Source organism: Nannospalax galili, unplaced genomic scaffold (genome assembly GCF_000622305.1).
Source record: "Nannospalax galili isolate Female #2095 unplaced genomic scaffold, S.galili_v1.0 scaffold664, whole genome shotgun sequence".
Lineage (NCBI taxonomy): Eukaryota > Metazoa > Chordata > Mammalia > Rodentia > Spalacidae > Nannospalax > Nannospalax galili.
Window position 1 is genome coordinate 3,663,047 of NW_008354274.1, and position 26,235 is coordinate 3,689,281.

The following is a 26,235-nucleotide window of genomic DNA, read 5'->3' on the forward strand; positions in this document are numbered from 1 at the left end:
GTGTACTGGGAGCTGAATTAAATCCTTTACAAGAGCAACTTTTGACCGCTGAGCCAACTTTCCAGCCCTCAAGTAGTCATTTCTAACTGCTGATTCTTCCTGAAGCCCCAGCTGTCCTGGAACTCACTATGTAGACCAGGCTGGCCTTGAACTCACAGAGCTCCACCTGCCTCTGCCTCCCAAGTGCTGGGATTAAAGGTGTGCACCACCACGCCCGGCACCCTTCTTCCTCTTAAAAATCTCTTTATGTCAGCCTCCTAGCACTTGGGAAGCAGAGGCAGGCGTATCTTTGTGAATTCAAGGCCAGCCTGGTCTACATAGTGAGTTCCGGGATAGCTGGAGCTACAGGGAAACCCTGTCTCAAAAAAAAAAAAAAAAAAAAAAAAACTCTCTTTGTGTGTACATGTGTTTATGTGTGTCCGTGTAGACACATGTGGATCATGGTGCAAGTGTGGAGGGAGGTCAGAGGAGAACTGCAGGTGTGTGTTATCAAGGCCTCTTGTTGGCCTCTCTGTATACCATGCTAACTGACCTGTGAACTCCTGGGGAGTCCCCTGCTCCTGCCCCCTATCTCCCAGTAGGAGCACTGGGATTATAGACACAAACTACTGTGTCTGGTTGTATATGGGTGCTGGCAGTCTGAACGTGAGTCTTCAGGTTTGCACAGTAAGCAGTTTACTCTCTGAGCCGTCGCTATAGCCTAGCATGTTTTCTCATCAAAATATCTTGCTTATCATTGATATATTTAATCCTAAATATTTGTGTTGTGGGTACTATTTGAATACAAGTTTTTTTTTTTTTTTTGGATTTATTTTTAGGGGCTGGAGAGATGGCTCAGGGTTAAGAGCACTGACTGTTCTTGCAGAGGACCTTATTCCACTAACCTACATAGTGGCTAACAACCATCTGTAGCTCCAGGTTCAGGGGATCTGACACCTTCTGACCTCCGCAGACGTTGCACGACACGGGTGCTCTTACACACATGCAGGCAGTACACATACACATAAAATAAAAATAATAAAATTTAAAAAATAAGATATATTTTGTGTGTGTGTGTGTGTGTGTGTGTGTGTGTGTGTGTGTGTGTTTCCTGTGAGCATGTATGTGCCTTCAGAGGCCAGAAGAAGAAGGCATCAGATCTTCTGGAACTGGAGTTACAGGTGGTTGTGAACTGCCTGACATGGGTGTAGGGAAGTGCTCTTACTGCTGGGTTTTTGTCTGCTTGAGTTTGCATGTGTCTTGTGCATGTTGACACCATTGATATAGGTTCATATCAGATGGTTTCCAGGAGCCTGTAGGACTTTTATTTCCCTGTGGTCATGCACCTCCTCCCTGGCTCTTACAGTCTTTCTGCCACTGTCTTCCACAATGGTCCCTGAGCCCTGGGTGGGTGGGTGTTAATATAGAAGTTCTGTCCAAGGACCCACACTCTGCAGACTCTTATTCTTTGCGTTTTGGCCATTTGTGACCTTTTGTGTTCCTGGCCCTCTGTTGCATGAGGGAGCTTCATTGATGAGAATTGAAAGATGCAGTAGTGTTCTCTTTATCCCTTGTTCTATGTTCCTTAAGCCTTAGGTATAGAGGTTGCATTGTAGATGTGCCACTTGGACTTGGGCAATTCACAGTCAATCTCTACATGTGACCAGTGGTGGAACTCTGTAATAATCTCTGTTGAAAAAGAAACTGCTTTGATGGGTGGTGACTGGGATACCTGTCTGTAAATTTAAGGATTTACACTTACTATTTTGCACATAGTAAGAAATTACATTTGTCCTAGGGATGTGAGAATCTTCGGGTTTTTGCTAAGATCTATGCTCTCTCCAGCCATGTGTATTTGGCTATGTTTACAGTACCATACATGAATTTTTGCCCACTGAGTGGGCTTTAATTCTAATTAGGTGATTGTTGATTACCCCCAAGATAAAAGTGTGATTACTACACTGATTTCGTTTTCTGTGCCGGTCATTAATGTGGTTATTAGGCCTTGAAGCTGAGGTTGGATCATTGATTGGTGTTCTCCCTTAAACCAGCTTGTGAAGTGCTCTCCAAAGCTATGAGAGCTAGCCTTCAGGGGAGGTGGCTTCCAGGTCAGTTCCAGCTCCATTGCTCCAAATCCTGAAGTATGTCCTGTCTTCAGCAACAGGGTCTTACCTTCAAGTTATGGGAGACAATCAAGGACTGTGGCAATAGTTTGTATAATTTGAGAGTCTCTTGGACTACTCTGGACAATAACTCAAAGGAAGGGTTCTCCTGTTTGGCACTATTTCTTGTTATGTAGTCTTTAGCTATACTCATAGATTCATGTAGGGATACTGTATGTGTAATTTTTTTGGGGGGGGGTCTTTTTGAGACAGGGTCTTCCTGTTGCTCCAGCTGTCCCGGAACTCACTATAGACCAGGCTGGTCACAGAGATCTGCCTGCCTCTGCCTCCCAAGTGCTGGGACTACAGGCGTGCGCCCCCATGCCTGGCTGTATGTGTAATTTTTCAGTAGGTTTTTGGACTAATATGATTCCCTCTGGTTTTTTTATACTATCTAGGCATTATTTATCTCTCCTCTCTCCTCTCTCTCCCAGTCTAACCATCCTTCCATGCCTTCCCCATTTAAAGTATCCCCATTTTCCCCATTTCTCCCTTGATAATTCCTGTCTGTTATGGTCCCACCTCTCTTGAGCTTTCCTTCTCCTTTATCCCCATAGTTCCTTGTATAACCCTTCCTGTCACCCTCCCATTTAACTACCCCCATTTTATACATTTCTCCCTTAGGAACACCTGTCTCCTACTCTTCTTCTCTTTTGGGTTTCTTCTTTCCCTTTACCTTCCTGGTTATTTTTCATTATCCTGGTTCCTGCAGTTGCATCAGGATATATACTTATTTATAAGGATTTGGTGCTAGGATTCACAAATGAGGGAGAACATAGGTTTTTCTGAGTCTGTTACTTAGTATAACAGTTTCTAGTTATATCCATTTACCCACAAATTTCATTTTTTCATCTTTCTTTGCTTCTGAGTAGAATGCCACTGTTTAAATGAACCACATTTTCATTATCCACTCGTCAATTGAGGTACACTTAGGTTGCTTCCATCTCTTAGCTATTGTGAAAAGAGCAGCAACAAATATGGATGTACAAGTGTCTCTACAATAGGATGAGTCCTTTGGGTATACACCAAGGCATGGTATAACTGGGTCATATGGTAGGTTCATTTTTAGTTTTTAAAGAGTTCTCCACACTGCTTTCCATAGGGGTTGCACAAGTTTGCAATCCCACCAGCAGTGAATGAGCATTCCCATTTCTCCACATCCTCACCAGCATTTAGTATCATTTGTTCTTTTGATCTTAGACAGACTGACTGGGGTAAGATGAAATCTTAAAGGGGGTTTTGGGGGGCTGGAGAGATGGCTCAATGGTTAAGAGCACTGTTCTTGCAGAAGACCTAGGTTCGAATCCCAACACCCACATGGCAGCTAAGAACTGCCCATAACTCCAGTTCCAGCAGATGCGACGGCCTCTTCTGTCCTCTGTGGGCATTGTACAATGCGGGTGCACTTACCTACATGCAGGCACTACACTCATACACATAAAATAAAAATAAGTAAGATTTTTTTTTAAAAAAGGGGTTTTAATTTGCATTTCCCTAAGTACTAATAATATTGAACACTTTTAAAGATATTTCTTAGCCATCTTTATTTTTTCCTTTGAGAATGCTCTGTTCAGGTCTTTAGCCCATCTTTTAATTGGGACATTTATTTTCTTGATTCTTTGCTTTTTGAGTTCTTTATATATTCTGGATGTTAAACCTCTGTTAGATGTGTTGCTGATGAAGATTTTCTCCCACTCTGTGGGTTTTCTCTTCTCTTTCTTGGTTGTTTCTTTTGCTGTACAGAAGCTTTTTAGTTTAATGAGGTCCCACTTGTTGATTTTTGACCTTAATTCCTGAGCAACTGGTGTCCAATTTAGAAAGTCCTTTCCTACACCTATATCTTACAGGTTATTGCCAATGTTTTCTAACAATTTCAGAGTTTCAAGTTTTACATTGAGGTCTTTGATCCATTTGGTGTTGACTTTTGTGCCAGGTGAAAGATAAGAGTCTAAGCTTGACTCTTCTGCAGGTGGAGATCCAGTTTTGCCAGCACCATTTGTTGAAGATGCTACCTTTCATCCAGTGTGTGTTCTTGGCACATTTGTCAAATATCAGGTGGCTGAAATTGCGTGTACTCATGTTTGGGTCTTTTCATATGTTCCATTGATCTATGTGTCTACTTTTGTGCCAGTACCATGCTTTTTTGCAACTGTAGCTCTATAATATAGTTTGGGATCTGGTCTAGTAATCCCCCTAGCATGCTCTTTGTGCTCAGGGTTGCTTTGGCTATCTGGGGTCTTTTGTGCTTCCATATTTTAGGGTTGTTTTTTTTTTCTTCTAATTCTGTGAAGTATGTCATGGGGATTTTGATTGGGATTACATTGTTGGTAGGATGGTCATTTTCACGATATTAGTTCTTGTAATCCATGAGTATGGGGGCGGTCCTTCCATCTTCTATTGTCTTTCTCAATCTCTTTCTTTAAAGATTTAAATTTTTAATTGTAGAGATCTTTGGTGTCTTTCGTCAGGTTTGTTCCAAGATTCTTTTTTTTTTTTCTTGAGGCTACTGTGAATGGGAGCCTTTCCCTGTACTCCTCCAATTGCTTGCTGTTGATACATAGAAAGGCTTCTGATTTTTGTAGATTAATTTTGTAACCTGCCACTTTACTGAAAGTGTTAGTTCTAGGATTTTTCTGGTGGAATTTTTGGGATCGCTTAGGTTTACTATCATATCATCTGCAAAAAGGGATAATTTGACCTCTTCTTTTCCAATTAATACTCCTCTAATTTCCTTCTCTTGTCTGAACTGCTCTAGCAAGAGTTTCAAGCACTTATATTGAAAAGGAGTGGAGATAGTGGATGGCCTTGTCTGGTTCCTGATTTTAATGGAAATGCTTATTTCCAGTGTTTTTCCCTTTAGAATGATGTTGGCTGTGGGTTTGTTGTATATAGCTTTAATTATGTTGAGGTATGTTCCCTCCAATCTAGTTTCCTTTAGGACTTTTATCATGAATGCATGCTGAATTTTATCAAAGGCTTTTTCTGCATCTATTGATCATGTGGTCTTTGTCTTTGAGTCCATTTATGTGATTTATGATATGTATGGACTTATGTATATTGAACCATCCCTGCCTTTCTGGAATAAAACCTACTTGATCATGGTGGATGATCTTTTTGATGTGTGTCTGTATGTGGTTTGCAAGTATCTTGTTGAGAATTTTTGCATCTATGTTCATTAAGTATACGGGTCTGTAGTTTTCTTTTTTGGTTGTGTCTTTACCTAGTTTTGGTATTAGAGTGGTGCTAACTGCACAGAAGGAGTTTGGGAGTTCTCTCTCTGTTTCTATCTTTTTGAATATTTTTTTTTTTTGGTCTTTTTTTTTGAAACAGGGTCTCCCTGTAGCCCTAGCTGGCTTGGAACTCACTATGTAGACCAGGCTGGCCTTGAACTCACAGAGATCCACCTGCTTCTGCCTCCCAAGTGCTGGGACTACAGCCGTGAGCCACCATGCCCAGCCTTTTTGAATAATTTAAGTAGTATTGGTTGTAGATCTTTTTTTTTTTTATTTATTATTTTGTTTTATGTGTATGAATGTATTGCCTGCATGTGTGTAAGTGTACTTGTTTCATGCAGTGCCGCGGAGGTCAGAAGAGGGTGTTGGATTCCCTGGAACTTGAGTTACAGACAATTGTCAGCAGCCATGTGAGTGCTAGGATTGAACCCTGGTCCTCTGTAAAAGCAGTCAGTGCTCTTAAACACTGAGCCATCTCTCCAGCTTCAGTTCCATGGGGTGCTGAATAGAAAGTATATTCTTTGATGCTTGAATTGAATATTTGGTAGCTGTCTGTTAGGTCCATTTGATATATCATTTAATTCAGACATCTCTGTTTATTCTTTGTCCAGTTGACCTGCCTAATGGAGACAGTGGGTATTGAAGCCCACTGCTATTACTGAGTTGGGGTTAATCTGTGTCTTAAAGTCCTGTAGTGTTGTTTTTATGAAATTGGTTGCCCCAGAGTTTGGTGCATATATGTTCATAATTATGAAATCTTTTTGGTCAGTTGGTCCTTTGATCAGAATGAAGTGACCCTCTTTTTCTCTTTTGATTAGTTTTAGTTTGAAGTCTCTTTTGTCAGATATTAGAATTGCAACCCCTATTAGTTTCTTAGTGACATTTGCTTGGAATATTCTTTTCTATTCTTTCACCTTAAGGAAATGCATGTCCTGAAAGGTGAGATGGGTTTCTTGCAGACAGCAAAAGGATGGATTTTGTTTTTGTTTTTTTGGGGGGGTCTTTTTGAAGCAGGGTCTCCCTGTGGCCCCAGCTGTCCTGTAATCCATTCAGCTAGCCTGTGTCTTTTCACTGGAGAGTTCAGCCCATTGATATTTAGTTATTATTGAAAGATATGAGTTTGTTGCTGTCATTTTAATTTCTGTTTGCATTTTTGGTCTAATTTTGTGTTTTGGCAGTTATATTTTCATTTAGTTTCTTTCTGGCGCCCTTGGGGTATGGTTGTTTCTCCATTCTTTGTATTGCTTCAGATGTTCTCTGAAGGGCTGGTTTTGTGGACTTGTATTCTTTCAGCCTATTTGTGTCATGGAAGATTTTTCTTTCCCCTTCAACTATAATAGACCTTTTTTTTTTTTTTTTGTCTTTTTGAGACATGGTCTCCCTGTAGCTTCAGGTGGCCTGGAACTCACTGTGTAGACCGAGTGACCTTGAACTCACAGAGCTCCACCTGCCTCTGCCTCCTGAGTGCCACGATTAAAGGTGTGTGCCACCACGCCCGGCCCTATAATAGACATTTTTGCTGGGGTAAGTATTTTGGATTGACATCTGTGGTCATTTAGAAGTGGAAATACTTCGGTCCAGGGTCTTCTGGCTTTCATAGTTTGCACTGTAATTCTGATGGGTTTTCCTTTGTTTGTGACTTGTTTTTCTTTTGCAGTTTTCAGTGTTCTCTCTTTGTTCTGTACATTTAGTGTTTTTACTATGATATGCTGTTGGGAGCTTGTTTTCTGGTCCTGTCTATTTGGTGTTCTATGTGTTTCTTGTATTTGTATGAGCATATCTTTCCTTAATTTTGGGAAATTCTCTTCTATCTTGTTTAACATCTGGTCAATGCCATTAACCCGAAATTCTCCTTACTCTGTGCCTGTGATGCATAAATTTGGTCTTTTCATGGTGTCCCACATTTCTTGGATATTCCACTCCTGTGTTTTTAAATTTTTTTCACACTCTTTGCTTGAGCGATCCAGTTCTTCAGCTTTATCATCCAGTGTTGATATTCTAGTTTCCATTTTGTTCATTTTTATGGGTGAGGCTTTCTCCTGTTTTTTCAGATTGGCTTAGTTTTTTACTTCCTTCATTTCAGTCTGAGTTTTCTTCATTATTTCTATTTGTTTTGTAAATTCAGTCAGAACTTTATTCCTATCTTCTATTATTGCTCGTGCATTCTTTAAATTCCTTAAATTCTTTGCTCATGTTTATGATTATTCTTTTAAATTCTGTGTACTTGGTTATCTCTAGGGTATACTCTGGAAATAGGATTGGTGGTGTTTGATGGGAACATACTATTTTGGTTTTCTATATTATTTTTCCTTTGTGATTTTGACATGTCAATTTCTTTTGCTGTTTCTGATTCTGGTATGAAACTCAAGCCTTCCTTTGTTGAGCTGAAGTCTGCTTTTTGTATTATTGGTGTGCCTTGGTTGTTTTCTTATTAGGTATGTAAAGCTGGTTCGTCTAGGCTTCAGGTTCTCTCTTTTGATTTTGTATTGGAGGGACCAGATGGCTTCAGTCTAGGTTTTCAGGAGCTCCTTGCAGAGACCCAAGTCAGGTGCGAGTCAGGTACTCTCAAGCTTCCTCCTAAGGTCTGGGCCCCTACTCATGAGCAGTCATAGCACAATTTGGGAAGCTCTCTAGTCTCAGGCAGTCTGCAAAAGTCTGGGTCTCTACTGTAGGGGCAATGAAGCCTAGTCCTGGAGCAGTGGGAGGGCATGTGGTCCCATTGTAGGGGGATGGGCACAGCACAAATTGGGGAAGCTCATCACCACGTGAAGGTCAGATCCAGGCACTCTCAGGCCCTGAATACAGGTTTAAAAACAGTCACTCTCTGGTATTTGCAGCTAGTATATAACAGCCCATTTGTGTACACTGACATGTGCTGCCATGCATAGGTTTTCATGTGGGTTCTGGGGGATGGAACTTGGGTCCACATGTTTGCATAAGGCAAGCACTTTATATACTGAGTCACCTTTCCAGCCCCCTTGTGGTTTAATTTGCAAGCTTTCCAGGTGATTGTGGGCTGAGGCCAGGCCTGGGGGACCAAGGCCACCAGGGCATTGGAGGAAGGATATGATCTAGCTCTGTTGGGTGGAATTCCTAGGCTGGTTTCATGAGGGTCATCCCTTGAGCAATCATTGAACAAGGCTTTTTGGTAAAACGTAAGATCGGTTTACCAGAGTTTTTTCTAGAGCCATTTGTGGGTGTGGAGAATGATAAAGCTGGGAAGTGAAACTTGCCAGGTAAAAGTTGCGGGCGATGATGTACGTGTGTATATAAACGGTACATATGTACTGTGATGTCTTTTTGTCTTTCTGAAACCTAATACACACTGATGAGAGTTTGTGTTAAAAGGGATCGCTCAAGTGACTAGGGGAAAGGGAATGCAGCATAGCACTGCTGCCTGGAGTTGGAAGCTACTGTAGAGAAGAGTTGGTGCCCAGCTTCGCTGACTGGAGAGAACTGAATGCTGATTGGAGAGACGAAAGCCGAGAGCCAGCTTGATTTATGCTGCATGACTTTCTGCTCCGCTTAGGAGCTGTGGTCCCATATCTCCAGATTGGTCATGAACAAAGCAAGTAAGAGTGATTTGTGACAGACTTGGTGAACTTGGAAGAGTTGCAGAGCCTTGGGGCCCTCAGTGCAGTGGGCAGGGTTACCACCCCTTTAGCCCAGCCAAGGGCAGGTACTGGTGAAACCTCCAGCCCCTGCAGCTGATGCCATAGCAGATGGGGTGGTACTCATGCATGACTGGTGCTGAGGTCACTAGCTTCCCTTTTGTTTGGCTCTGCATGGGGCTAGCAGACTGTCATTACTGAGCAAGAGATGAAAGGACTTCCTTTGGGCACCCTGGCCAGTAGAGAGGGAGGCTACCATGGTGCTTAAACTCGATGCCCTTCTTGCTTCTTCTGATGAGGACTGTGACTGGCTAGCTCTAGCTATGCCTGCAGATTCACAATATATCCAAGTGTGCTTATTTATGTAACTGTCAACTTGACACAACCTAGAATCACCTGGGAAGAAAGTCTGAGTGAGGGATTATCTAGATCAAGTTGGCTGGTGGGCTGGTGGTTGTCTGTGGAAGATTGTCTTGACTGTTAATTGATGTAGAAAGACCCAGCCCACTATGGGCAACACCATTCCCTAGGTAGGGGGTTTGGAACAGTGAGAGGCAGAAAGCCAGCAAGCAAGGTGCCACATGTTTGTTCTCTCTGCTCTTGACTGTGGATGTGATTTTTTTAAGTTCCTGCCTTGACTTCCCTGTCGTGACAAGTATACCCTGGAATTGATAAACTCTTGCTTCCCTAAGATGCTTTCTGTCAGGGTGTGTTATCATAGCAACAGAAATGTAACTAGACCAAGGACAGACCACCAAAGAAGCTGCTGCTAAGATAAAAGAGCTTAGTGGAGATGGAGATTATGCAAGAGGATGACTTCAGGGGAAACAGCCTCTGCTCTGTGTCCTCAGAGAAATCATAGCGGATGTTTTAACAAGAAAAGGTATTGAAAGAAGAAAAGAATTCCATGAAAGAAGAGCTTTCAGTGAACCAGATGAGCTCGGGGAAATTAACACTGAACAGATATGGGGAAAATCAGTGGAAGGTTCAGGAAAAATGGGGAAATGTCCCAGTAGGCACAGAAAGACCAAATGAGAAAAGCAGTCAAAAATTGGAGGATCGGGCCTTGTGGGCTGTAATAAAAAGTACAGTGAAGGCTTGGGCAGAAGGACGTTCTTACTGTGGTATAACAAGGGTTTTCCTCCCAGCTGGAGGACTTTGGAGGCTAAGGGGGCCCTGAACCCCTATCCAATAGGTAAGAGTCCACGCTGAGTTCTGTCCTCACAGCACTGTGCTATGACTCGTGGCTTAGCCACAGCAGTTGAGTCCTTTGAAGATTGAAGGTTTTCCTGAACTCTCCCTGGTGAGGTGTAAATCAGTATCTACCCCATCCTCGGCTGGGGTGCCGACTAAAGTACGATTCCACCCAAGTCCAACGTGTCAGACCAATGTGGTTTGGGCTTGTTTACAGAGCCTGGTTGAGGGGTCACTTACAGAGCTCGGATGACTCCAAAGCAGCCACATCACTGGCAAATCTTACCCCAGCATGGATGAGGACTTCTTCATGGCTGCATAGATGGAGCCCCTCCAGTCAGCCTTCCACCCTCTGTACACTCTGCTAGCACCTCCTGAGACCATGGGGCCACCGGCAACTAGTGCAGAGTTACATACTGCTGGGAGGGTGGCAGGATGGAGTGACTGCAATTGCAGGTGAGCATCTGTGATCCTTTCCACACTGTCAGCAGGCTTGATCTGATGAGGACTGTGTGGCTGGTATGTTGGCAGGACAGGTTCTATACAGGAGAATTTCCCACCTCCAGTTTTTTTTTTTTTTTTTTTTTTTTTTGGTCAGGTAAAAAAAAAAAAAAAAAAATTTAGGTCAGGTCTTGCTTAGCTCTCAAGCAGGCCTTAAACTCACCCTCCTCCTAAGGCCTCAGTCTCTGAAGAGGCTTAGGACTATAGCAGGGGATGCCATAGTCCCCAATGCTAAGCCCATAGCTCTGTGTATGCGTGCATGTGTGCATATGTACGTGTGCACTGTGCACATGCAGAGGTCAGAGGAGGATGTCAGGCATCCTGCTCTATCGCTCCCTGCCCTGTTAGAGAACAGAGAGTGGTATGGTCTGCCACTAAACCTGGTGCTAGGCTGGTGACCAGCAAGCCCCAGGGATCCTCCTGCCACATTGCTGAGGATTGGAACTCAGGGCCTGGTGTTTGCATAGCAAACTTTCTTACCCATGGAACCCTATCCCCAACCACAGTCAGACTAACAGGGAGAGCAGTACTAAGATTTGCAGTATCTCAATACATGTTTCCTTTTACTTCTTTTTCAGAACATTTCTGAAAGATGAGGAAGGGATGAGGAAGAAGGGCTGGGTACAAGGAATAGGATCTTCATAATGAGACATAAGAACCCAGGAGGTAGGGTTGGCGTGGGTGGGAGTGGGGGTGGAATAGGCCAGACCAGGCCAGGATAGGACTAGAGAGCTGACTTAGAGGTTAAGAACACTGGCTGCATATGGAAATAATTCCTATAGGCTCCTGAGACACCAGTGGTGTCAGCATGCATAAGACCCATGCAAACTCAAGCAGACAAAAACCCAGCACAGAACTGTGGAAATGGATAGCAGGCCCCAATCTTAGTCAAATTATTGGAAGCTGATTTCTGCTGGATGAGAAAGTTGATCTTAAAGGGAAGGACTTTAGATAGGCTGACTAGACCTCAGTGGATGAACTTGCACTGAAGGACAACTGGGGGCACTAACTTGACATGATAAGCCTAACAGAAATGACAGACTATGAATTCCATTGGGGGGGCTGTGGTAGGGGGTTAATGGGGAAGGGGGTGAAAGATGATTAAGATGTTCTCTATGAAATACACAAAAATTAAAAAACAAACACTGGCTGTTCTTGCAGAGGACCTGGGTTCGGTTCCCAGCACCCACCTGATGGCTAACAACTCCAGTTTCAGGGGGATCAGATACCCTCTTTGGGCCTCTGAAGGTGCAGCACTCCTGTGGTGCCCATACATACATGCAGGCAAACATTCTTACACATTAAATTAGTAAATAAATCTTAAATGGAAAATATAGCTCCAGGGGATGTTTGTGCACCCCTGGGGATTCTCCATCTCCTTTGAGCAGTAGGTGGGCCTGAGGGTAAATTTGATAGCCAGCTCATCTTGGAACATCCTTAGGGGAGGTTCTGACATTTTAAAGAGCTCTGTGTGGAATGAGTAGTAACCACACAGACAAATGAATGAGAAACCTGTCATTAGCTCTGGGATGACACCAAAAAGCACAGACAGTGGAAGTATTCAGAGTGACCTTGTCATGGGGCTGAGAACTCTGGGTTTACCTGTGCTGGTGACCAGAGTTGTGGGGACTGTGTGCCTGAGGTTCAGGAAGGATGGCAGTGAGGGGCAGGAGTGGAGTCTTCCTCTTTGTCCTGAAAAGTGGGAGGTGACATTGTATCAGAGGTGGCTGTCACTCCAGCTTGCTGGGCTCAGGCCACTCAGCATGCTTGCTGCTGGGGTGGGGAACCTCATGTGAGAGATGGGGCGTGTGTGTGTGTGTGTGTCCATCCCATAGGTTGACTCTTTGTGTGACTTTGGCACAAATGGTTCTACACAGAAAGGAGAGACTGAGTATGCTAGGTGCTGCTGTTTGAGCCAGAGATATTTGCCTGTGGGGTGTCATGCTGCTGCTTCTTGGGGTACTTGGGTGTTGCCTGGCCTCTGACCACACCCTGTGAGCCTGCATTGGGCTCTAGCCTCTTTGTGCCACAGTGCTGGGATGGTGGCAAGTGCAGGAACCGCAGCCCTTCAGGATCTCAGTCTGCCTTACTGGGTGTTGCAAGGAGGTGGAACACGTGAGCAGCTGCCCCAGGCTGGTGCCCACAGGTATTCTCTCACCTTATTCTCATATCCTCCCCCCACCCACCCCGTTTTGAGACAGGGTCTTCCTGTAGCCTTAGGTGGCTTAGAACTCGCTATGTAGACTAGGCTGGGCTTCATCTCACAGAGATCTGCCTGCCTCTGCCTCCTGAGTGCTGGGATTAAAGGCACATGCCACCATGCCTGGCTTTATTTTTCTTTTTTTAAGACAGTCTTGCTTTGTAGTTTAGGCTTACCTTAAACTCTCTATATAGCCTAGATTGTTCTTAAACTTGCCATTCTCCTGCTTCAGCCTCCTGAGTGCTGGGATTACAGTTGTACAACCACCATGCCTGGGTACTTGGGGTGGAACCTGGGGCCTGGGCACTTAGGGTGGAACCCGGGTCTGGTCCATGCTGGGTAAGTGCTCTGCCAGCCTACCCCAGCCCTTCATCTCTTCTTTGAGATACACCAGCAGAGGTAGTATTTGTTGGTTTCCTGAAGAGGCACAAGAGTTCTCTGGAGACCTGACTTCCTGCTGAGTCCCCCAGGGCCTTTTGTAGCTTGTCTCAGGTCGTGCTCTTCCCAGCCACTCTTGTGCTGTGATACCACTTGTATAGATAGCCCAGTCATCATTGTCTCCACACCTACATCACCCAGTCTGCCCTGCACACCACCCGTCAACAGGGTCTTGGGTGAAGCAGTGACACCTAGCTCAAAGCCGTGTGCTGGTTTCTGTTGTTCTCCCTCCCTCCCTCCTTCCTTTTCTCCCTCACTTAACAGGTGGAACCCAGAGCCTTAGCCACGCTAGCCTAGCCAAGTGCTCTACCACAGAGCCCAATCCTCTTTTTTAGTGGAGCTGACCTTAAGAGAGTCTCCTGCTATAAGTTTCAACTGTACTTAGTATCAGAAAACGCAGTAGGACAAATTATTAACACTTGTCCTTTAAAAGTGATCTTGGGCTTGTTGCTTTTACAGAGGACTAGAGTTTGGTTCCTATCACCCAAGTGGGATAAATCAGGGTAGCCTGTAACTTCAGCTTTAGGGGATCTGATACCCTCTTCTGGCATCTGTGGGCACCCTCACACATGTATTCCCTTACCCTGCAATACATTAAAAAATACACATACGCCTTAGGGCAGTGTGATGGCTCAGTGGGTAATGGTGCTTGCCACCAAGGCTGACAACCTGAGTTCAATTTTGAGGATCCACATGGTGGGATCTGATGTCTGAAGCTGTCCTCTGACCACCACTCACATGCTTGCCATGACACATGTGCATGTGCACATACACATACAAAAATATAAAAACATAGAAAACCCCACATCTTAGAGCATGTCAGCATACTCCAGCAGTCTTCCTCCAGCCTAAGCCATCATTTGCTCACTGTCATTTTGTGAGGTCCTCACCATGTCCCTGGCACAGACCCTCTGCCATCTACCTTTCTCTATGCCAGGCTTATTGTCCCTCTCAGCCTCCCCTTGCACAGTTCTGCTGGAGGGACATTGCCCCTGCCATGCTCTCTGTCTGGGATCTCGCCTCTTGTCGTCACACGATTTCTATTCTTGTACCTCACTCATGACCAGAGGGAATAGATTCTGAGGCAGTGTTTGGTTTCTGGAAAGAGAATCACAAATCAATTACAAATCAGCATGTGACCTGCCAGTCTGTTCTTTTCCTTAAGGATAGAGTAAACCGAAGTTCAGAAGAGCCTGCAGTAGGGCCACACAGCAAGCTAGAGACCAGCCTGGGCCCGAAGTGCCGGTCTGTGTGGATGTGGTTGTTGCTCCTCCAGAATTCTGAGATCTTTTCTCCTGCTTGTTGCTGGGAGAGTTCAAAGCGAGTGCCTCACTAATGATGCTGCTCTCTGAGCCCTGTATCCACCAAGTCCTTTGTTCGCATGGCGTGTTTGGTTGTTCCCCTAGAAGCCAGGTGTGCTGAATTTTAATTCAGTGTAGTTTTTTTTGTCTCTCTGCTGAGAGAAGTCCTCATAGGTAGGTGGGTTGGTCAGGGAGTTCTAAATTTATTATAGGAGATTTCCCCTCCCTTCTGTTTAATATTGAAAGCTCCTGTCAAGAGTAGAGCAGGTTGATAGCCGATCACCTCTGAAGTGTGACCAGCTTCTAGCCAAACATCTGGTGCCCACAGCGAGACACCCTCCATGGACATATCTTATCTCGTCTGCTTTCTTTTCATTGGACACTGTCCAGTGTGGGGAGGTTTCCCATGCTGCACGCATAAGGACCCTCCCTGGCGTGGTAGTCAGGTGAGCTGTGCTCGTTTGTGATTTGAGTGGGGCCTGCCAGTCAGGTTCATTCTGGCCTCCATCAGCCCTGGACAGGTATGAAGAACACACTGTTTAGGTATGTGTGGGCCTGCTTCCTGGGTCTCTTCTGGGTGAGACCTGCATCACTGCGTTCCCTTGGATTGAGTGTGGAGTGGAGACACAGGGGACATGGTCCCCTCAGCCAGCTACTTCCTCCTTTCCTCATGGAGTGCGTGGACCAGCATCCCTCTGAAGCAGCCTGCATGTACAGCTGCACATAGATCTCCACCCCTGCTCCCACCTGAGCCCTTTGCTGAAGTTTGTTTGGGGCTGCTCTCAAGCCGCATCTCTGGATGTTTAAAGCATCATAGATCCAGCTTTTCCAGAGCAATGGAAGCGGCATTTGTTTGAGAGGTTCTGAGAGCTTTTTTTTAGTGTGAGCAGTTCAAAGAGCTCCTCCTGTTAATCAGAGGACTTTTCCAGCATCCCTGGGGTGCTCACACTGGCTTAATTGGAACCCAGGCTGCTTTGAAGTCCTTTTAATCCTTCCCGGGCTCGGAGAAAGAATTTGGAGACAGCAACAGTAAATTTGAAATTTCTTCATTTCATTTACATGTATCTGGGGACCCCTGGAACTAACTCATTTTCCAGAAGTAGTTGAGCTGTGTTACTGGCTGTGGACAGCTGAGTGAGATCTGGACATTGGCTGGTGTCTTTGGCCAGAATGTCTCAGAATGATGGTCCACAGCAAGGTGATTGAAGCAACCCTGGTGCCCATGCAGCCTGGCTGTAGCCACTGGTCCCCCTATTTCTTCAGGGAGCATGCCGACTTGCTGCTGGCCTCTAGCAGCCTTGCCCAGCAGTCTTTTATTTTGCTGCATGGCCACAGGATCTGCCACCTAGCAGAGCTGTTCTCCACATTGCTCTGTTTCTGAGCCAGGGCTGCCACACTGGATCCAGGTGGCTGGACCCAGCTGGACACATCAGGGCAAACACTTGCCTGATTTTCCCTGACCTACGTAGGGTCGACTGATTTTGTTTTGTGTGTGGTTGTTTTTCTTTTCTTAAAGAAAAGGTCTCATGTAGTCTAGGCTGGCTTTGAACTCAGTACATCGTCAGGAATGACTTGAATCTTCTTTGTGTGCCCCCAGGCCTGGTTTATGAAGCACTGGGACTGGAACCTAGAGCTTAGTGGCTGCCAGACAAGCTTTCTACCCACCTGAGGCATGTTCTCAATTGTGCCCCGTTGTGTTCTTTGAAAAAAGAGTATTTGCCTACTTGTATGTGTATGTGCCACATATTTGCGGTGCCCCATGGAGGCCAGAAGAGGGTGTTGGATCCCCTGAACTGTAGTTATAGCTGGTTTGAGGTGCCAGCCTAGGTTGACCTGGAACTGATGACACTTGAAGCTTCTAAAGTACTAGGGTAGGACTTAGTCTTAAAAATTTTAAATAAAAACGTTTTTATTTGTATTTTATGTGTATGAATATTCTGCCTGAACGTATGTAAGTGTATCCATGTGTGCAATGCCCATAGGAGCCAGAAGAGGGTGTCAGATCCCCTGGAACTGGAGTTACAGACAGTTAATTGCCATGTGGGTGCTGGGAATCAAACCCAGGTCCTCTGTTGAGCCAGCTCTCCAGCCCCTAAAATTAATTTATTTTTTTTGAGACAGGGTTGCCCTGTATAGCAGCAGTTGGCTTGGAACTCACTGTGTAGACCAAACTGGCCTTGAATTCACAGAGCTCCACCTGCCTCTGCCTCCCAAGTGCTGGGATTAAAGGTCTGGCTTTGAGCCCCTCAAATTTTTAAAATTTAATTGTGTGTGTGTGTGTGTGTGTGTGTGTGTGTGCGCGTGCGCGTATGAACTTCAGGGACTCTTGTCTTGTCTGCTGTCTCTTTATAGAAGTGCTCGGATTACAGACCCGTGTGCTGTTGAGCCTTGCTGTTGCCCAGGTTCTAGAGAACCAAGCTCAAGTCTTCAGACTTTCATAACAAGTGCTTTGCCCATGAGCCATCTTCCCAGCCTGGGTGTCGTTCTTTTAGAGACTTACTGACCAGTATATCAGAGTGCCCAGCTCACTTGTGTCACCCTGTCCCTTTTCTTTTGCTGAACTGTCACTATGCTCATGTTAGAAATACATTACACGTTGGGTTTGTTGCCATGACCATCAGCCCTAGTAGGTAGTAACTATCTGTGGCTCTGGCCACTGTGTATTCTGCCAGCACGGTATCCACAGGGCCCAGGACTGGACCACACATGTAGAGCTTCTTTAGATTTGTTTCAAACAGGGCCTTGCTTTGTGCAGGCCATGCTGGCTTGGAACTTGCAGTCCTCCTACCTTGGCCTGCTGGGTGCTGGGATCACAGAAGTGTGTCACCTTGCCCTTCTGTGATTGTGGAGGTATTTAATGGAAGGACATTGCCTCAGACACAGAGTCTGGAAGTTCCCACAGGCACTACCTTCCCTGTGTACTCAGGTCTGGCTGCAGGGATTCCATCTCTCCTGTAGTCCACCAACTCCTCTTCCTCTCAGCGAGATTTTCGACCTGGTTCTGTCATCGAACAGCTTTGCTCCTTTTCTCTGGTCTTTCCTGGAACTGGCAGGCCTGCTGTCTGTCAGCGCCCACACGATGACTGGAGGTATGGGCTTGGATCACAGTGCTAGGCACTGTCCTGAGACCTGGCAGCAGCAGAAGTTACAGAGGCCCGGTTATGGCTGGTGTGTCTAATGTAGGATTGTCATGTAAGGTGTGTCAGTTGTTTCACAGACCAGCCAGGTCCTGACCTGTTTCAGGACCCAGTCTTCTGCCGGGCCCTGTTCTTTTGTCTCTTTGCTTTTCCTCATCTGCAGTTTTGGGGATAGTGCCTAAAGATGTTCAGATCATACCTCTCTGCTCTGGAACAAGGCCGGGGCACAAGTGTGCATTAAATTTTTTTTATTACATTAATTTTTGTGCATGTGCTGTGTGTGTACGTGGGCACACACATGGCATGGTGCCTGTGTGTAAGTCAGAGGTAGTTACAGGGGTCAGTTCTCTCCTTCTACATGTAGGTCCCTTACATCATCAGGCTTGGTGGCAAGTGCCTTACCCTCTGAGCCATCTTGCTGGCCTGGAAGTGTACATTTGTTAGCACACCGTGAGTTTCTGTAGCGCTTTGCCTCACAGCTCACCTAATATCGTGAGATGTTATTTCCATCGTGTTCATTTTAGTGCACTGATGCTGTTGGGCAGACCCTTCCCTTGGCCTTTAAATTCTGCATGTCCAGGAGGAAGGCCTGTGATCTGTCCAATAGCAGTGTCCCAGTGCCCCCTATGCTTGTTGATCTCATTTCTGCTAAGTACTTTGTTCTCATGACTTCATTCTGAGGAGGAAGCTGGGTTTGCAGAGGTCAACTGATATGTGGTAGGGCATGTTAGTGAGTGGAGCCAGGGTTGGAGTGCTGGTGGCCTGTGCACCCCAAATTCCTGATGTAAGATGTGTGTTCTGTGGCCTATCTGCAGATGATTGCAGAATCTCCTGTTTAGAAATAGGAATGGGCTCTGTGCACATCTCTCTCCTCTGTACTTTTGTGTGCTACTTTGAGGTTTGAGACACAATCTAACTGTGTAACCCTGACTGCTCTGAAATTCACTGTGCTGGCCTTGAACTCACAGAAATCTGCCTGCCTCTGCCTCCCTAGTGCTGAGATTAAAGGTGCGTGCCACCATGCCTGGCTCTTCCGTACTTGTTGTTCTCTGGTCTTGTGCCATGCCTGGGATCAGGGCCATGCGTCTCACTGAACTGCTGGGTTGACCAGTGCTGCCCGTGCTAGTTCTGGAAGATTCTGACAGATCCTATAGCCCCCAGTCTCTTCCTAGGACGCCATTTGTAGCATTTTTCCTTCTTTCTTTGATTTGTTGCATATATATGTGTGCATGTGTATGAATGTATATGTGTGTGTGTGTGTGTGTGTGTGTGTGTACGTGCACACATGTGTGGAGGTAAGAAGCACTGGGTGTCTTCTCATCTTACACCTTTGAGATAGTCTCTCACTGAACCTGGAGCTCAGTGATTTGCCTAGACCAGCTCTAGGGATCCTTCTGTCTCCACTTTCAGAGCTCCAGTGTTATACTCTGGTGTTCTAGGCATGTACCTTCATGCTCATGTTTTTAAATGGCTACTGGAAATCAAAATCAGGTCTTCAGTGCTGGTAAGATGGGTAAGTGGGTAAACGTGGTAGCCACCAAGCCTGATGACCTGAATTTGATCCTCAGACTCACATGCTGGAAGGAGGAGAAAAGTGATTCCTGAGAGTTTTCCAGTTGTTCTCTGACCTCCATATAAGGCATATATCTGCTACCCCCATTCATAAGTAAATGTAAGCAAAGCAAAGAAGGAATTGGGTCTTCATGCTTGAGGGACAGGGACTTTATACACTGAGGCATCTCCCCAGGTTCTACCGCTCTTCCTGTTTTTTGTGGTTTTTTTGGTGTTTTTGAGACAGGGTCTCCCTGTAGCCCCAGCTGTCCTGGAAATCACTATGTAGACCAGGCTGGCCTTGAACTCACAGAAGTTCAACCCTGTCTCTACCCAAAACTCGTGCCAAATGAGCTCCTGTGTTGGTGTGAATTGTCCTCAGCTCCAGGACAAGTCAGCTTGCTCTTGCTCACGTGGTCCCACCCTTGGGAAGTGCTGGCTCTGCCTCCTGTGCCTGTGGATGCCAGGGACCTGTGCATTGTGACTAAAGGGGAGACTGAAAACCATGACAAACCAGCGCTCAAAGAAGGCAGTGTTTCTACGTGGAGCTGCCCACTGTGGAAGGGCCCACAGAAAACTATGGAAAAGTTGCTGGTGAATAGGAAAATGGTAAACAATCAAGAGCAAAACTCATAAAATCAAGTAAGTTTCCAGGGTCAAAGCCACCTTTTCTGGTTGTGGTTTGTGGGAAAAATATATGATGAAGCTCCTAAGAGCAGCTTAGGGAATAATTGCATGAGTGAGTATGTGCACGTGTGTGTGTGTGTGTGTGTGTGTGTGTGTGTGTGTGTGCGCATGCGTGCATGCACGCACGTGGGCACATGCAAGAGTGTGTGCTCAGATTGACCCGCCCAGGTAGGAGCATGTGGAACCCAGAGGTTGACATCAGGCATCTTTCTCAGTTGCTCTCCGTCTTAGTCTTTTAGAGACAGGGCCTCTCACTGAACATGGAGCTTGCTGTTTGGCTATCCCTGGCTGGCCAGGGAGCACCAGGGGTTGTCCTGTCTCTTTCTTCCTGTCCTGGGGTTACAGGTGTATGTGGCCACACCTGACTTTTTATGTAGGTTTGGGAATCTGAACTCAGACACATGCTTGTACAGCAAGGACTTTACCCACTCAACCATCTCCCAGCTCCTATTTTTATTTTAAGTTATGTTTTAGATAAATAGATCTTTTGATTCTCCCTTACAGTATGAAGGCACTCCCCTCACCTCCACTACAGATTTCCCTAATAAGCACGGGATGACCTTTTTTATAACACATTGTGGTGGTTTGAATGAAAATGTCCCCCATAGGCTCCAAGTATTTGGACATTTTGTCCCCAGATGACGACACTGTTTTGGGAGGTTTTAGAAGGTGTGGCTTTGTTGGAGGAAGCATGTCACTGGGGGTGGACTTACAGAGTTCTTAAGCCTTGCCAAATCTCCAGTTGTTTTCTTGCTTCCTGTGCCTGCGTGATGATGTGCGAGCATCACTTCTGCTGCTCCTGCTCCAGCCACCATGCCTCCCTGCCATGACGGACTGTAATTCCCCTGGAACCGCAAGCTCAAATAAACCCTTCCTTCTATAATTTGCTTGGGTCAGTGTTTCAATCACAGCAACAGAAAGTGACTAATACATGCATGTTGTTTGTGTTCTGCATAGCTGAGCTTCATTTAGGGGTGATCTGATTGTTTGGTTATCAATGGTTGTGGTAAGACTTCTGTATGTTAATTTGTTGCAGGAATAACTTGTTTCCTTTTTTAGAGTGTGTGTGTGTATATATATATATATATATAAAATGCCTGAATGCCACACAGTTTATAGAGCTAAACTTTGAAATAAACTTTGAAATAAGTTTTATTTCTACAACCCAAAATATTTGAGAAGGAGCAGTTGATGGCTTGGGGGTAAAGACACTTGTCACCAAGTCTGATAGATGGCTGAGTTGGATCTCTGGGGACCCACATGGTAGAAGGGGAGAACTGACTCCTTTGAGAGTCCTTTGACTGCCACACGTGCTGTGGCATGCACTCCCCGCCCCCAAATAAGTAAATAAATAAATGTCATTAAAAAATATATCTTTTTTGGTCTTTTTTGAGACAGGGTCTTCCTGTAGCCCCAGCTGGCCGGGAAATCACTATGTAGACCAGGCTGGCCTTGAACTCACAGAGATCCCCTGCCTCTACCTACTGAGTGCTGGGATTAAAGGCTTGTGCTACCACTCCCAGCATTAAGAATATTTAAGAAGCTTGCGATCATGTAGAAGCACTTCTCCTGGCTATTCCTTGTCTTCTCCCTTAGTACGTCCCTGTGTTGACTTCTTTGCCCCTACACACTTAATTCCTGCACATGCAAGCACAGCCATGCTTATTTTTTGGTTTGTATAAATGGCATAGTGTGCGTCTTGTATTGTTATTTAGTAGTGCGTTTTGGAGAACTTTCATACTTCCACACACGAAGATTCTATGTTCTCTTTCTCTTGATTTCATTGGGTAGATGCTAATTTAGCCTGTAACATTGAACCTGTGTTTATTTTTGCTTTGCTACAGTGCTGGGCATGGAATCCAGTGCCTTGCTCATGCTCTACCACTGAGCCACACTCTCAGCCCAACATTGAACTTTTAATCCAGTGTCTGAGTTTAGACTCAACAGGACTTAGCTAAATGTATTGTTCTAGAAAGGTGTCATGGCTTTTCATTCAGTTACTGTTTGAAGCCTCTGCAGTGAAGAGCCAGAACGGAATCTGAGGTGTACCCCAGCAGTGACACTGATACCAGGTGAAGGAGATGGCAGATGGCCAGGATGGAGCATGTGGTGTGTGGGCCTGTGTTTGGGGATGGGAAGGGGACAGTATATGGAGGGGCCACAAGGGACAAGGATTTGTTGTTAGGGCTTAGGGGTGTTAGTATGAAGTCTGGGGCAAGCCCAGTAACAGTGAACACAGGCTAAAAGTGTCAGGAGAGTTATGTGGCCACCGCATGAGAAGCATCCTGGGGAAGGGACACGTAGGCCCCCAACAGGGAGTGTGGCTGTGGCCGTGAATTGGAGCAACATCTGCCTTTTTGTGCCTCGCCTGGCCAGCCAGCCATATGACCTCATTTCCAAAAGGGATAGAGGGCCTGTGACAAGGGCCTGCTGGTCCTTTACTGCTGCAGCAGGCCTGTGTGTGTGAGAGGCAGCAGCTGGTCCTGCTTGTTCTCTGTCCTTGGGGAGAGTGGCTTTCCCTTTTCGTACTTGCAAGTGGGTGGCTTTGGAAGGTGGATGAATGGTGTTACCTGCCCCATGGCCAGGATGGCTCTGAACCCTGAAATGGACTGGTGCTTCTTACATGTCTCCTGACACCTCAGTGGCTGTGGCCTCTGTACTAGAGGTTCGAACTCTTGCTCAGGGGCTCAGTGTCCCATCAATTCCCTTTTTGCACAATTGTGCCCCCTTATCAGGTCGGGGCTGATCCTGTGGCTCTGCAGCTGTGAGTGCTTGCCTTCTTTCAGGGTCCTTTCAGCCAAAACTTGCTTTTTGCTGTCTAATGTGTTCTGTTCCAGTCTTAGCAAGAACAATAAACCCATCTTGGTGGGAGTGGGGGAGGCCTGTGTTCCCTCCTTCCCTTGGCTTTCAGTTGGACCCTGGCTGCAGCCCAGTCCCTGCAGTTTTGGGCTGTGGTCACAGTCCCGTGGCTTCCAATTCTCTGGAAAGAATGGCACCTTGGAAGAGAGCTTTTGGCCTGGTGTTTGCTAATTGGGTCTATGGCTGCTGCCACTTCATTCATTCATGACACCGGCGTCCTCGGGATCGGGTCTTTCAGACACTATGAAACTGGTACTTAGGGCTTCAGTGAGAGCTATGGCACCTGCTATTAGACCTCAAAATAGTCTCGGCTGGGGCTGGAACGGCATTCGCCTCTGAAATAAACCAGTGGGCTGGAGCCCATTCTGTGCCCGCAGCTGAGTTTGTGTCACAATTCAGCTGCACATGGAACAAAAGGACCTCTCCCCGCGAGTCCGCACAGACCGTGAAAGACCTTGCAGCTGAAGCCAGGCTTGTTCAGCAGCAGATGTCACAGCTTGGCCATGGTTGGAACTGTCACTTTCCTGTCATCCCATGTGTTGGAGGCCTCTGAGGCCCCCAGTGTCTTCCACTTTGTAGTTGTGAAGTGTGAATGTCATGTTCGCTGGACAGGCTCTGGTATTTTTAGGCCGCAGTGCCACTTGGCAGGACTCCTGGTAGTTAAAAGCACTTTGCTAATCCCCAGAGCACCCAGGAAGCATCTCTGAGTAGCTTTAACCACACAGGGCAGGAGATTGCACAAATACTCTTCTGCGCCTGACCGCCCCTGGGTCTTTGGTCTAGTTTTGGGGACGAGGCTGCGGCTGTGAATGAGTTCCCTGTGACTCCAAAGCTTTGGAAGGCCCGCTTTCATGCCCATTTGGAGGGTTTTCCTCCATGCCTATGTTAAGTTTTCTTAGGTTTTTTTTTTTTTTTTTTTTTTGTATGAGCATTTTGCCTACGTCTTTTTTTTTTAAAAAAAATATTATTTTTATTTTATGAGTATGCCTATATTGCCTGCATGTAGGTAAATGCACCTGTGTCATGCAGTGCCTGCGGAGGACAGAAGAGGCTGTCGGATCCCCTGGAACTGGAGGTATTGACAGTTGTTAGCTGCCATGTGGGTGCTGGGATTCGAACCCGGGTCTTCTGCAAGAACAGCCAGTGTTCTTAACTGCTGAGCCATCTCTCCAGGCCCTTGCCTACATGTCTTTAAATGTACCACATACATGCCATGTTTGTGTTGGCTAGAAGAGGACATCAGATTCCCTAGAATTAGAGTTAGGGATAGTTACTAGCTGCTGTGTGGATGCTGGGAACCGAACCTGGATCCTCTGGAAGAGCAGCCAATGCTTTTACACTGAGCTATCTCTCCAGCCAAAATTTTCTTAGTTTTTATTTATACTTATACATACATGTCCCATGATTTCTCAGTTTACAGAGTTCACACAATGCACAGAAGTTATAGACCCTTTGACTGTCCCTACCAGTTTGGGCTCTGACAGGAGGTAAGGAGATCTGTGGTAAACGGGGTTACTCACCACCTTCTGTTGGTTGTTATCTTGTGTTCTCATGTGGCCAGGAGAGAGAAAGTTTCTCCATGTTTGAAGGTCCTGATCCTCCTGTGAGGACCTCACTTCTGACAGTACCCAGCCTCAAGGCCCCTTACCTCCAGAAGTCCTGTGTTTAATGGAGTGATTCTAGTTGTGGGGATGGACTCTAGGGTCTTGGGCATGCTGGGCAAGTGCTCTGCCACTGAACTATCTCCTCAGCTGCTCCCTCAGGCATGTGTAGAGGACAGAGCTCTGTGCACCGCAGTGTATCAAATTGTTGGTTGGAGTAGCTCACTTGCACTCAGTGCTGACCAGCGCCCTGTCCACAAGGAGTGTAGAGGTTTTTTGAATGAGTGACTTGGCCTTGTTCTTGAGTCAGCATCTTTTCTCTGAGTGCCTCTGATGCTGACACTTGAAGCCTGAGAAGCAGTGTGAGAACACGTGGGCACCCAGCAGTGCTGTCTTTGCAGTTTGGTGCAACCATCTCTTCCCTGCAAGTACTGAGTTAGTGTCTGCCTTGCTGGTGTTGCAGGAATCACAGCCTCTGTGGTTCTGTCAGCTACTGGGTAACACCATGGGAATTCCCACATGGGTTGGGGCCTTGAGAACTGCTGACAGCTCACACGGCATTGCCTCGCACTAGCCTGCAGTGTGCCCCGTGCTCAGTGTGGTGATAGCTGATGAGGAAAGCAAACGTGTTCTCAGCCATACTGGAGGAAGCCCTTATTATACACCTTCCTGTGTGTCTGGGAATACTCAGGTTGCACTTAAATCTTCATGAAATTTTGAGTTTGGGTCCTGCTGTGTGCCCCTAGATGGCCCCACCCACTTTGAGTCCATTTCCACTCATGCAGTCAGGCAGCATCCTTGGCTGTTTGCTCCTTGAAAGATGGAAAGATGGTAAAGATTAGGCCTGCTCTTCTAACACAGCTGCCTTGAAGAAGTTAGCAGAGGAGGTGAGACCTGTGAAGCCTCACCTCTGTGTCAGCCCTGGATGGGCTTGCTCAGTGCCATTCCTAGGCCTGGTGCCACAGTTATGGGGTGCTTCTGTTCTTAGGGGTGGACTGGCGGTAAGGGGTGTGTGTGTGTGTGTGTGTGTGTGTGTGTGTGTGTGTGTGTATCCACGCATTTTTGTATGCATGCATGTGGATGGAGGTCAAAGGTCAACCTTGAGTCCTGTTCCTTAGCTTCCATCTCCCTTGTTTTTTTATTTTTGGTCTTTTTGAGACAGGGTCTCCCTGTAGCCCCAGCTGTCCTGGAACTCACTATGTAGACCAGGCTGGCCTTGAACTCACAGAGATCCGCCTGCCTCTGCCTCCCGAGTGCTGGGATTAAAGGCGTGTACTACCATGCCGACTCTACCTTGTTTTAAAAAAAATATTCTACTTATTTTATTTTTTAAAATTTTATTTATTTTTATTTTATTTTATGTGGATGCCTGTATTGCCTGCATATGTAGGTAAGTGCACCCGTACCGTGCAATGCCTGCAGAGCTCAGAAGAGGCTGTCCGATCCCCTGGGACTGGAGTTACGGATAGTTGTTAGCTGCCATGTGGGTGCTGGGATTTGAACCCGGGTCTTCTGCAAGAACAACCAGTTTTCTTAACCACTGGGCCATCTCCCCAGCCCCTTTATTTTTATTTTTTAATATGTTTGAGACTATTGTCTACATGTATGTAAGTGTGCAGAGGGCAGAAGAAACATCAGATTCCTCTGGAATTGGAGTTGCAGATGGTTGTTAGCTACCATGTGGACGCTAAGAACTGAACCCAGGTCCTCTGAAAGAGCAGCCAGTGCTCTTAACCACTGAGCCATCTCTTCAGCCCCCAGCCTTGGTTTTGAGACAGGGT

General features: G+C 46.0%; 1 protein-coding gene across 4 annotated transcripts in view; it reads left to right on the plus strand.

Moving 5' to 3' along the window:
- Positions 1 to 26,235, plus strand: part of Mad1l1 (mitotic arrest deficient 1 like 1) — a 368,748-nt gene that overhangs the window by 50,437 nt on the left and 292,076 nt on the right. The window lies entirely within an intron of this gene.